The following is a 13,039-nucleotide window of genomic DNA, read 5'->3' as shown; positions in this document are numbered from 1 at the left end:
ACACCCACAGAGAGAATCACTGGGTCATGCCATGCTAGGGGTGCTTGGATGGGGGCACAAACCAGGCACCCCCACCAAATTGTGCGCCCGGGGTCACAGCCTTGCTGCTCCCCCCCACCACACCCCTGTCACAAACCACAGCAGTAAAGAAGTGAATTGCAGGGATATCTCTTAAAATTGCTACTTGGAACAGATACATCATGGGACCATCTGCATGCAAAGCAGATTGAACTATGGTACTGGATGCCCCCCCCCACCTGCCCCCAAATACGAGAAGTGTGAAGTGAATATGGAGGTTTCTTCACAGAAGAAAAATCTGATAATGAAAGTGAAATGAATTTTAGTTAGATGTGACAGTTTTGGGTAGGAGTTCACATATTCCAAATCAAGGCACTAGGAATTTATCAAACATTTACCTGAACTGAACATATACTAGTCTATAAAAACTCTTCATTTGATAACTGTATGCATATACCCAGAACACTGTACAGTGGTACCTCGGGTTAAGAACTTAATTCGTTCCGGAGGTCTGTTCTTAACCTGAAACTGTTCTTAACCTGAAGCACCACTTTAGCTAATGGGGCCTCCCGCTGCTGCCGCGCCGCCGGAGCACGATTTCTGTTCTTATCCTGAAGCAAAGTTCTTAACCCGAGGTACTATTTCTGGGTTAGTGGAGTCTGTAACCTGAAGCGTCTGTAACCTGAAGCGTATGTAACCCAAGGTACCACTGTAGTCGGAAGCAGTGTCTGGGCGGAAATTGGCAATGTCCGGGAAAATCCGGATGTGTGGAAAGCCACGTCAGCAGTGTCATTTTTGCCGATTCCCCCCAAAATAGTTCAAAAACAGCTCACCAACTTTGGGCAAGACTAAAGAAAGCTCAACAATATTTGCATTGTGATTTTCACTTTTTGAATTATGGCAACCCTAGGTCTTCTAATACGTGCACCTGCAGAAGCTGGGATTGTGCCCTGTTCTCCATTAAAGTGAAGGTTTTCATGTTGGGAGTGGCATCTTTAATCCTGGGGATGGCTGAAGAGTCACCCTGGGACACAAAATTCCCCACCTCCCAAATGTCCCACTAGTTCTGCTCAGAGTTTATTACCTGCCACAACACCTGGTATTCAAATCATCTTTAGTACTTCCTGTTTAACTCTTGCTTTTTTACATGTTCAAAGGACTCCTTGAATATGCACCCTTGATCTTGCCTGGGTTTTTTTTTGGTGTTTTTTTTTTTACATAAGCCGTTCCAATTCAGCTCAGTTTAATAACACTTCACATGTATATCGGCATATTTCCTCTTCAAAGAGGCTCTGTATAAATACTGATTAATGTTCACAACACACCGTTTGCAGGAAGTGGAAGAACCTGTAGGCTGAGTGATAAGGGCACTTAACCAAACCATCAATGAAAAAAGAGGTACAGGGCTGGAGTGTCCTTGAGCTCTGGTCTTCACACTTTCATGGATCCACCAGTAGTCCACCAACTGCAAATAGCTATCAGTAGTGCAGGTCAACAACTAAGGACAGAGGAAAGGCAAATAAGATGCAATTATAGTTTCCTCTGTACGTAAGGAGAGCCTGCCTGAACAGGCCAATGGTCCATCTAGTTCAGCATTATTTTTTCCTCACAGTGGCCACCCAGATCTCTATGGGGAACACTCAAGCATGAGAATACTCTCCCCTCCTGTGGTTTCCAGTAACTGGTATTCAGAAGCATTACTGCATCTGACTAAATCTCCAATGCTTGTGGGCTTTATTGAGCAGCTAAAGGTAAAGGTAAAGGGACCTCTAACCACTAGGTCCAGTCGTGGCCAACTCTGGGGTTGCAGCGCTCATCTCGCTTTATTGGCCGAGGGAGCTGGCGTACAGCTTCCAGGTCATGTGGCCAGCATGACTAAGCCGCTTCTGGCGAACCAGAGCAGCGCACGGAAACGCCGTTTACCTTCCCACCGGAGCGGTACCTATTTATCTACTTGCACTTTGATGTGCTTTCGAACTGCTAGGTTGGCAGGAGCAGGGACCGAACGATGGGAGCTCACCCTGTTGCGGGGATTGAAACCGCCAACCTTCTGATCGGCAAGTCATAGGCTCTGTGGTTTAATACACAGCGCCACCTACGTTCCCTTATTGAGCAGCTAGCTACATACAAAACCACACCTTCTTCTAACATGCTGTATGTTGAGGAGCAGAGCCATCCAGCTGGCATAGATGTAGTCAGGATTTATGTTGGGGTCTCAGTTATGTCTCAGTTAAGTATATTTTATTGAGTTACGTGCTGGGGGGGCAGTTGCCCCTCCGGCTACACCCAAGACTACAAACATATCGCTTTTATTGTTCATTTATTTTGAGCAGGGGTAGCCAACATGGTGCCCCCACCAATGTTGTTGGACTACAGCTCACATCATCCACTGGCTGTACTAGATGGGTGTTGATGGGTGTTGGAGTCCCGATAAATTTGGAGAGCACCACATTGGCTACTCCAGGTCTGCTCTGCTGAGCAGTTGTTCTCCAAGGGCCCAGGAGGAAACTCTTTCCTAGCTCTGTATCTCACATCTTGCAACTGGAATGGCTGAGGACCGTCTACACACAATGTATGAAATCTACGACGATGTGCAGGGATTTCTCAGAAGACAAATTGATATGAAAGGTGTTTCTTGAAGAGAATTTGAAAGCACTGCTCCACATTAATGGTTCATTTTAATTTCCAAGTAAATGAGTTCAGAACACAGGTGTAAGGTGCTCACCTATATGTCTACCTGGCTGGACCATCCCCTTAGGGGATGGAGAAAACATCCTTTTCATGTCCACCTCTTCCTTTCATTCTGAGAAGCCCAACAAATCATAACCAATTAGAGTCCTTTGTTATCAAGGCTGTCTATCCTTTGAAGAGATGAGCAAATGCCACCAGCAGCTAATTTTATACAAGCCGCCAAAGATCTGTCAAGTGTAAACCATCACATTCCTTTTCAAGCTGGGGTGGCCTTTTTAATTTGCCCAAAAGGCAAAATAAACCTTCTTAACAAACCTTCTGAAAAGGGAAAGGAACCTAGCCTTCCTCGCTAAGAAATCAGGCCCCTTTCCCTACAAGATTTCAGATTGTGAGGAGATCATAACTGGCCAAATAATTGTCAAAACACCAAAATGCAGGCTACTTTCATTGTTTGGCTAAGGGGGGGGGAGAGACATAATATTTAAGGACTGGATTAAACTCATGTTAGTCACAGTCAGACTTGCAATTACTCAGCTATGGAAGTGCAATAGGACTCCTACTACAGATCTCAGGGATAGTAATCTTTGGGAAATAGCCATTGCAGATAAACCTACACATCAAATCCATGTCATCAAGGGATATGTGAAGCAGGACAGTCCCCCCCCCCTTTCCTTTTGCGGAATGGGTTAGTTTTGCTTTTTCACACTAAAAAGCCTGATAACCCAGGAACACCTATGCCACAATTGGGGTGTGTGTGTGTGTGAATGATTAAAACGTTGTAGGTGTAACAGCAGGGTGTGATGTAAGGGTTAGTTATGGTATCAGTAAATCAGCTAAGAAGGATGGTAAAGGTGGTTCTGGGGCTTCTGCAGCAGCCTGAGGATGCCAGGGGATAATGCTGGCCTTGGTTCAAGGCTGTTGCTACATCTTTATCCTAAACCAGGAGTCAGCAAACTTTTTCAGCAGGGGGCCAGTCCACTGTCCCTCAGACCTTGAGGGAGGCCAGACTATACTTTGAAATTTTTTTTAAAAAATGAACGAATTCCTATGCCCCACAAATAACCCAGAGATGCATTTTAAACAAAAGGACACATTCTACTCATAACAAAACACACTGATTCCCGGACTGTCCGTGGGCCAGATTGAGAAGGCGATTGGGCCAGATCCAGCCCCCAGGCCTTAGTTTGCCTACCCATGTCCTAAACACTTCCAAGCAAGCAGAGCCAGTATCAAAACCCAGATTAATATGTGCAAGAGTAAGGGTGCAGAGAGAAGAGATGAAGCTCCTCTCTAGGTAGTAATGCATAGGGTAAAGTATGTGAGCCGTGAAGGAGATATGTATGGAGAGGGATGGCTGTGGACCATACCTCTCTCTCTGATCCACCAGAGAGCTATTCCAAAGCCAGGCTACCAAGTCATTTCCATGACAAAATGTGTTTAAAGTGGGCATCTATGTTTTTGCTTTTTGGAGATTTTGCTGCTTTACTTTTGTGTGTTTGTGTGTGTGTGCCTGTGCATATGGAGAGAGAGAGAGAGAGATAGAGATATGGTTCTGCTAATAAGGTAAATATAAATATACTAAAAAATTAATTGATCTCACTTTATTTCTAGTTCAGCCAGAAATAGTGATGACCTTCCTGCAAGTTGTCCATGACTATCATGAGATGAAAGTTTGAAGAAAAAGGAGGAGGAGGAAAGGCTAAATAAAAGAATAATAACAACAGCAACAACAACAGTACTTGACCCATTAACATTTGTACTTCAGCCTAGCACACAAGCATACTGTAAGTCGGACCAGATCCAGAAAGGGGCAAGAATAAGCACTTGTCAGAGCCTCAGGACCAGCCGCCAAGCAATGGAGAGGGACTCTGGTGCCGGTCTAGGACTGCAGAAATCTATCTTCAGCACTCAGCAATGATGCTCATTAGATGACATCTGGCAGATCACTTTCTCTCAGCCTATTCTACATTATTCCACATGACAATAAAACAGAGGTGAGAACTGCATGTGCCACCTCAAGTTCATTTGAAGAAAGGTGGGATATAAATGCAGCCAAGAAATGGAGCATATGCAAAGACTGTAGTTTGAGAAGATTGATGAGAATTGTTAAGAGCTGTCAAATAAACTGAGGATGGTGCAATACCCTTACACAACTACAGTTTCCAGGAAAAAAGTGGTATGATACTACTTTAAATGTATAGTGCAGATGGAGCCAGTATGCTACCAGCCCAAACCCTTTTGATTCAATCAAATAAACATACCACTTCATATAGTCACACTGTCTCCCAAAGAATCCTGGGAACTGTAGTTTGTTAAGGGTGCTGAGAGCTATTAGGAAACCCCTATTCCCCTCACAGAGTTACAGTTCCCAGAGTTCACTGGAAAGACGGATTGACTATTAAACCACTTTGGGAACTGTAGCTCTGTGTGGATGGAAATAGGGCCCTTCCTAACAGCTTGCAACACTTAAACTGCAGTTCCCAGGATTCTTTTTTGGGTGGAAGCCATGATTGTTTAAAGTGATACACTGTTATTAATACACAGTGCAAATGAGGCCTATATGGGGCTATCCTCAGCTACATTATCAGAAGTGTTTTAACAAGCATTAGTGGACAGCTAATATACCCTATCAGCTTTTGCACTAACCTATTTCCCTCTACTCTTCTGACATAGTATGCTTGCTTTGGGAAGCTGTTTTGTTCTGGCCATCTAGGATACAGTGAACTTTTATTTTTTATTTTTGGAGGGGGGGGGAGCATCCCAAGAGGTCTGGGCCTCTGTCAGCACACCTCCGTCCAACGCGGGCCGTGCATTGTGATGAGCGCCGCAGCCCAGCAGCTGAACAATATAAGTCTGTTGGACATTCCGTCTGGGCTGTCACGTTCAATTTGCACATGACCTCCTGGCCAAAAATCGGGAGAGAAGTGGTAGAATGCGGGACTGAAAGCTTATATTATTGCTTTGACAGCTTCAGTCATCTAGAAGTAATGCAAAATGCAATTTATATTTATACTCTCTGACCTTCTGCTCAGACAGGAAAACTATCTAATGATGGGCCACAGTAGCAAGGAATGAAACAGATCTCAATACGACTGGAATTTGTCTTCTTCCACCCCCCACCCTCCCTTTCCAACAATTCAATAACAGTCAAAAGACAAATGAAACATGAAGAGAACCTTGGTTAGGTAGTGACACAATTATCTTATAGTGAGTAGGTTTGGGCTTTGAGCTTTAGTAAAGGTTGCTTTCTGTGGTTTTTTCTGCCACTCCTAAGACAAGCTTCCTGTTCCCACTAGTCCAAAGGGTTGCCTCCTTCAGAATATAATGCCAGGACAGGGAACTGTTGACTCTGCAGATGCGGTTGGACTCCTGCAGCTAATAATGCCAGCCAGCATGACCAATGGCCAGGGAGGATGGGAATGGTAGTCATGGGATGGTATTCATTCATGAATGCCATACCCATGAATATTATCCAAGGAGGGAAAAGCTGTCAATGGCTTCTAACCATGATGACTGTCTTCTGCTTCCATGGTCAGAGGCAGTAATGCTTTTCAATACCTGTTACCAGCTACAGCAGGAGAAGAGAGTGCTCCTGTGCTTGAGGACTTTGCACAGGCATCTGGTTGGTCACTGTGAGAGCATAATGCTGGACTTGATGGGCCATTGGCCTCATCCAGCAGGCTATTCTGATGTAGCCCAGCAGTATCTAGAGATATGCTGATTGTGAAAAAGAATTGCCTGTTTGAGTCAGCCTCAAGAGACTCTACCCAACATTTGCTTTCTGCCAGCACAAGGGCTCTAGTGATAGTGGATAGGTGCATGGGTGTAGCCAGGATTTATGTTGGGGGGGCATGACTCCCACCTGTCATCATCCTCTTGTCTGGCTCTGTCTAGATTCAGAATGAAAAGTCTCAACAACAGTTGCTTTAAATTACTATCTTTTGACCCCAAGCGCTCAGAAAAAGCTGTCATTTCAATTTCAAATATTCTGATTATTTCTACTGATAGTTAAGCATCTTTATTTATTTACTTGATTTAGGGGACCAGTTGCCCCCTTACCCCCTGGATAGGTATGGTAAGTTTTAATGTTGTGCAACAGAGAGATCCAAAGCAAGCGTTGCACTAGCAGAAACTTGTTGCGTAACACATTGAACAATCAATTATGCCAAAAGTTGCCAGCAACCTGCTTATACATGCTCTTGAACTTGATTCCACTGGTGGAAACAAGTCACCAGTGGAACAAACATGCAGCTAAGTGACTACCTCGGTGCTACACGGGATAGTGGCCAAGGCTCTTCTAATCCATAACTTCCAATGGTAGCCATCTGGATGCCCCTGGAAGCTCACAGACTTGAGGATGATGCAGTAGTGTTGTTACACTGTTTCCCCCTAAGCATCCTGTTTTTAGGGATACACTCACTCTAATAATATGCTGTGAACCGCCCTGAGATCTTTGGGTATAGGGCGGTATACAAATTTAATAAAATAAATAAATAAAATAATAATGTAGGCATCTTGTGGCTCATCATGACCTATATCCATTGACTGACTGGTTGTCCCTGTGACAAAAGGTTGCAGTGTATCCTCACCTCCTAAGAGCTACTCTCCTTTTGTGAGTTTGAGCCAGCCTTCCCCTGTTCCAGGATATTCCATTCCATTCCCCTCTCCCCTGCTTCAGGAATTCCATTTTACTTTTGCAACTGACACTCAGTATTTTATTTCTCTCTGAGATAGGTTTACTATTTCGGAGAGGAATAAAATTAGGGCCAGCTGGAACAGGCCTACTATTCCACTGTATTCATAAGTTCAGGACTGGATGCTGACCTGGGAGACGACTTTCTCTTTGGCCGCCCCTTAGTTGTGGAACTCCTTCCCCACAGAGGTGCATCACTCTGTAGCTTCTATACCCTGGCTTTTGACCCTTGAGATGTAATTTTAGGACTCACCTTATTTCTGTGAGGGTAAGTTTTTTCCAGCTGCTTTTATTATTATGTTTCAATGCTGTAACCATCTTGGAATCTTTGGGTGAAGGGCGGGTAAACAACAATAATTATAAACCCCCACACATATATAGAGAGGGGAATTGTCAGGTATACATTTTTTAAAAAACAAAACACCCACTCACCAGGAAGTTGTGGCAATGATTCTTCAAACACTGTTGCTGGAGACTATGGGAATGATCTATAGCAAACTGCAACTAGTAATGCATACATCAGACTAGACTAGATGTTGCCCCCGAAGTCCCTCTTGCATCAACACCTGGTATCCTCAGGAAGCTGTCAGGGCCCTGGCATGATCCACTCTTGATGCTGACTCTGGGCGCTCTGTGCTGGCATTTTAATAAGTCACAATTATACTGATACAGCATTACTCAGGGGGATAGTTGGAAATTAAGATGGTGACCATCCACATTTACATGTCCCACAATGCCTTAATGTGATGCCAAGGACTGTCCTCTTTAAGTAGGACACCTGACCACTTTAGTTGTGAAAACTGCATAGGAACATAGGAAGTTGCCTTATACCAAGTTGAACCCTTGGCCTATCTAGCTCAGCATTGTCTACACTGACTGCCAGCTGCTCTCCAGGGTTTTAGGATGAAGTCTCTCCCAGGGCTACCAGAAGATGCCAGGGATTGAACCTTCTGCATGCAAAGCACACTCTCTGCCACTGAGATGCATCTCTTCTCCAGGAGTGTTATTTATTGCCTGCCCCACCAGCAGCTAAACTGATGTAAAAAAAAGGGGGGGTCCACCCTATGGCTAGGTTTATCCTTATTCCCCAGAGTGTGATACATCTCACTGTAGCAAGGAAGGCTGCAACCAGATGAGCTGTGTGCTTGTTCAGGCTGCGGTCCTGTTGCTGTCATCTATAGATGGGCATCTTGAAGCCACCACTCCACTCGGGCTCTAAGACTGATACTATAAAAAGGTAAAGGGACCCCTGACCAATAGGTCCAGTTGTGGCCGACTCTGGGGTTGCGGTGCTCATCTCGCTGTATAGGCCAAGGGATCTGGCATACAACTTCCGGGTCATGTGGCCAGCATGACTAAGCCGCTTCTGGCGAACCAGAGCAGCGCACGGAAACACCGTTTACCTTCCCGCCAGAATGGTGCCTATTTATCTACTTGCACTTTGATGTGATTTTGAATTGCTTGGTTGGCAGGAGCAGGGACTGAGCAACTGGAGCTCACCCCGTCGCGGGGATTCGAACCGCCGACCTTCTGATCAGCAAGCCCTAGGCTCTGTGGTTTAACCCACAACGCCACCCGCATCCCAGACTGATACTATACACCTCTTCAAATAGAGGACACTTCTGTAAGTAGGACACTTGGCCACCTCGTCATGAATCTGGCTCTTGACATCTTAACTGGTGGTGTTTTGGTTGGAATCCCACTGTGAGGTCAATCCCTGGAATGAAGCCAAAGGTGAAAGGGGACTTATTCAGGGGGCCTGGCTCACCGTAGCAATGGATCCTTGTTGATCTGCTGCAAAGCACTTGAGGCTAGTCCATCAGGGCAAATGGGTTACTGCTCCACCAACTTCAGCCAGCCCTCAGCCAGCTCCTACTTGTCTGTATTCTTACTTATATCTGGTCCTGGGAGTGGCACTGTATGTCATCTCCTCAGTCTGAGTGTTGTCCTTGTAGAACTCAGTAGGGAGGCGGATGGAGGGGAAACTGGAATTGGTTGGTTCTGGCAGTCATTGACTCTGGCGCCCCCTGCAGTTGGCCTCCCTGCCTTCTGCTCTGCCAGTCCCAAATGGCACCAATCATCATGGTGCAAACCAGCCAGAGATATAGCCAGAGATCCAAACCTACCTTGTGCTCACCTCTGATCTAGACTCTGAAACAAGAGTGTCCCATCATGTGGCTTGTTTTCCAGAAACTGAAGGAACCGCTTATACGGACAGCCACAAAGCTTCTTAATGTGAGGCAAATGGATAGCTCAGTTGGGATAGAGCATGAGACTCTTAATCTCAGGGTTGTGGGTTCGAGCCCCACATTGGGCAAAAGATGCCTGCATTGCAGGGGTTGGACTAGATGACCCTTGTGGTCCCTTCCAACTCTACAGTTTTATGAAACATGTGTAATGAGGCAGCTTTTGTGTAGAGCAGGGTTTCTCAAACTTGAGTCTCCAGCTGTTTTGGACTACAGTTTCCATCACCCCTGATCACTGGTCCTACTAGCTAGGGACGGTGGGAGTTGTAGTCCAAAAACAGATGGAGACCCAAGTTTGGGAAACCCTGGTGAAGCAAAAGCCAGGAGATAAAATTCCTTGTGGGAGATATGATGATGGTGATCATATATCATATGTTGCAGTAGTAGCAGTAGTAGTAGTAGTAGTAGTAGTAATAATAATAATAATAATAATAATAATAATGGCAGCAACAACCCTGGGTAGAAGCACACACCGTGGCAAGCTTTGAATAATTATTTCTTCCACGGTTATTAATCCGCCCCTCTGCCCCCCAGCTGCCCTTATAATCCCCAAGCATGTGCTAGTGACATCACCCGGCCATCAGCTCCAAGTTCCTGTCCCCTGTAACTGTCATTAAGTGCTGCGAGCAAATGAAAAATGACTGGGAGACTCAGCGGCTCCCACCACTGACCTTGTGTATTATTAGAATGACCTCCCTTTGCTTTGACCATAGGAGGGAGAGAGAGCGAGAGCGAGAGCAAAGTCTTCCCTGATATCATTGCAGTGGCTGGGACTGAATCGAAGCTGTTTGCAAGGGGATGGTGATGGCAGAGAGGGGGGGCGGGGGCAGAGAGCAAAAGAGTAAGGAATGCCAAGTAAATGTTATGCAAAGCTGGGGGGGGGGGCTCAATAAATACTTAATCAGAAGCGGAGTCTTTGGGGAGTTGCCCTTTTAGCAGATAGAAAATAACACAGGAGTGGGGCATAGAGAGGCCCAACATTTTGCCCTCTGACTCATGTTCGTAACAGAATCTTCCCCTGCTTTCTAAGGCAAAGATCAACAATCTTCTTAAGCCTGTGGGCACATCTGGATATCTGGATGAATGCTTTGGGTGCCCCCCTGCCCTGCTCAAGTCACATCTCTCCCCTGTGGATCCGTCCCCTCACCCCCGACACACAGAAAGGAGGATGCGTGCTCACTCCTCCCCACATTTCCACAGGATATTGGTAAAAGCCAGATCCAGTGGAATTAATCTGTCTCTTGGAAAGTACATAGAGCTGAAAGAGGAAGTGGGAAAGAGTGGCCCTCTTCTAACTTCCTCCTTCTGTTCTCCATAGCAAGAGAATAGTGAGGGTGCTGGTGTGTCTGAGTCTTTGTGGGCACCAGGACAAGAACTGAAAGGCGTGATTATGTCATCGGGGGCCACACTGGCACCCCCAGTTCTAAGGAGTAGAACACCAGGGTTGGATGGGATAAGGTGCTGGCTTGTGGCAGGATTCGCAGCATCGTCAACAGCATGATTTTCTTTCCTTAAAAATTCTGCTTAGCTTCCAGGAATTCTTTAGCAAAAGGACCTGCTCCTTAATTCTGTTGCTGTGCTGTGCTTTTATGCATGATGGACTGTATGCATGATATGCCAGTCTGCATAATATGGTTACCGGAGGGCTGCCACTCTGAACTAGGCTAGGTTGCAAGGGTCTTCATTTGTGTGCAGTGGCCCAGGTTCAGATTGAGAGATTTTCTCTATGCTATCACAAATGTCTACACATAGCTATTCTCCAGATCCTTCTCTGCATTTTCTAGTGCTGGCTGACTACTCCATGGAAAAAAATGGAATACTTTCATTTAAACAGCAGAAGACATTTGGTGTCAAAATCTGATAGCTGCTGCACATTTGGCAGGACTTGGCAGCTACTAGCTAGCATGCAGTGACATTCAATTTCTGAGAACTTATGTCAACATTCCCCAACCTGGTGCTTTTGGGGTTGTTTCAGACTAGAACTCCTATCTCCCGCAGCCCGTGTGCTATTGACATAGTATCATTATAGCATTTTTCTTGGGGTGGTGGTGGTGGTTTCCAGTCTGGATGATGTCCAGGGATCGCTTCCAGGCTTGTGATTCTGTACCACAAAGGTTTAGAATCTAGTGGAAGATGACACTGTACCAGTCAGATCAGTTTCTTTATAAGATAATGGCCTTGGCTGGTTTGTTAAGCACCAACATTCACATGTCCAAAGAGGTTTCCCTGTTGGAGACAAATAGGGGGCTCTTTTCCTACTTCAAATGCCTGGACGCCAGCTTATCCTAGGATGGAATGGAGAACAATAGGCCAAGAAGTGCTGTATATGAGAGACGAGGAGAGGGGGGGGGGTTTGGTTGATGTTGGAAGCTGAAGACACAGAGGCTTTTCTTGCTCTCTGCTGAATTTATAACTACAATTCAGGGATGTCCCTGGGCCAGGGGTGCCAATTTGAATACAATATTGGGAGGGGGGCAGGTAAGCCCCGCCCCACATAATCAATCACAAGATGCAGTGCACACACACCATTTGTATGGCAATGCCCATCAACTGGGGGGCCAACCCCCTCAAATATTTTATTGGGTGGGGCAAAGCCCCTTCAGCCCCTAGGAGTTGGGTCCTATGATGGGAACTTAATGGGGAAGTAAGATCTGTGGAGTGTTAATGCTGCAAGCCCCTCCATCCTATGCTCAGGTTGCATATATGTGTGAATAAAACTAGATAACCTAAAGACACCACAGTCTCCATTGACCTTCATTCCAAGGAAATAAAGCTCTTGATCGTCGCAGGCATCCCTGAAGCCTCTCACTGCTCAGAGACTGGGGTGCGCACAGCAGAATTTTAAGCTGCCTTAATGTATATGTATGTTTTAAGTCTTATACATGATTCAGTGTGCACAGTGCTTGGAGATTTTCAAATATAAAGCAGTTTTATAAATGTCCTAAATAAATAAATCCAACATACAAATGTTGGTGTGGTGCAGAGGATGGCGTCCACAGCATGGCTCGATAAACAACTCATGCAAATGCTTTTCCATGGTTGGAGTATTGGATGTGCTGGAACTTTGCCATGCAGACACAAATTTCTATTGCAATTTCACTTTAAGCAAAATGGGCAATTCTTTGCCAGTCCTTTTGCCTGTTATTTACACACACACACACACACACACACACACACACACACACACACACTGAAACAGTTAACAATGACAACAACACTGAAGACTGATTTAAGTGAGAGAGACACAGAGAATCTCAAAGCCTTGTCTTCCCATCAACTCCCTTGGTTGGAAAATAGATCTGATACTCTCTGGACTAACTCCTGGCCAGAAAAGGGGTCATTTTATTACAAGTTATGACAAGCTGCAGAGAGATGGGGAGAGAACTCAATA

The 13,039-nt window shown here is 45.4% G+C and overlaps 1 long non-coding RNA gene across 2 annotated transcripts in view; it reads right to left on the bottom strand.

Annotated features, from left to right (window-relative positions):
- LOC128401713 (uncharacterized) overlaps positions 1-13,039 on the bottom strand; it is a 126,788-nt gene that overhangs the window by 30,726 nt on the left and 83,023 nt on the right. The window contains exon 1 of one of the 2 annotated variants that reach the window (XR_008327524.1): positions 258-345. The exons of the other annotated variant lie outside the window; for it this stretch is intronic. This is a non-coding gene — a long non-coding RNA (uncharacterized LOC128401713). Of the gene's footprint in view, positions 1-257; positions 346-13,039 lie in introns of those variants that run through there. 2 annotated transcript variants of the gene reach the window in all.

The sequence above is a fragment of the Podarcis raffonei genome, chromosome 14 (genome assembly GCF_027172205.1).
Source record: "Podarcis raffonei isolate rPodRaf1 chromosome 14, rPodRaf1.pri, whole genome shotgun sequence".
Classification (NCBI taxonomy): Eukaryota; Metazoa; Chordata; class Lepidosauria; order Squamata; family Lacertidae; genus Podarcis; species Podarcis raffonei.
Note: the sequence above shows the minus strand (reverse complement) of the source record. Positions and strands in the feature narration are given on the sequence as shown.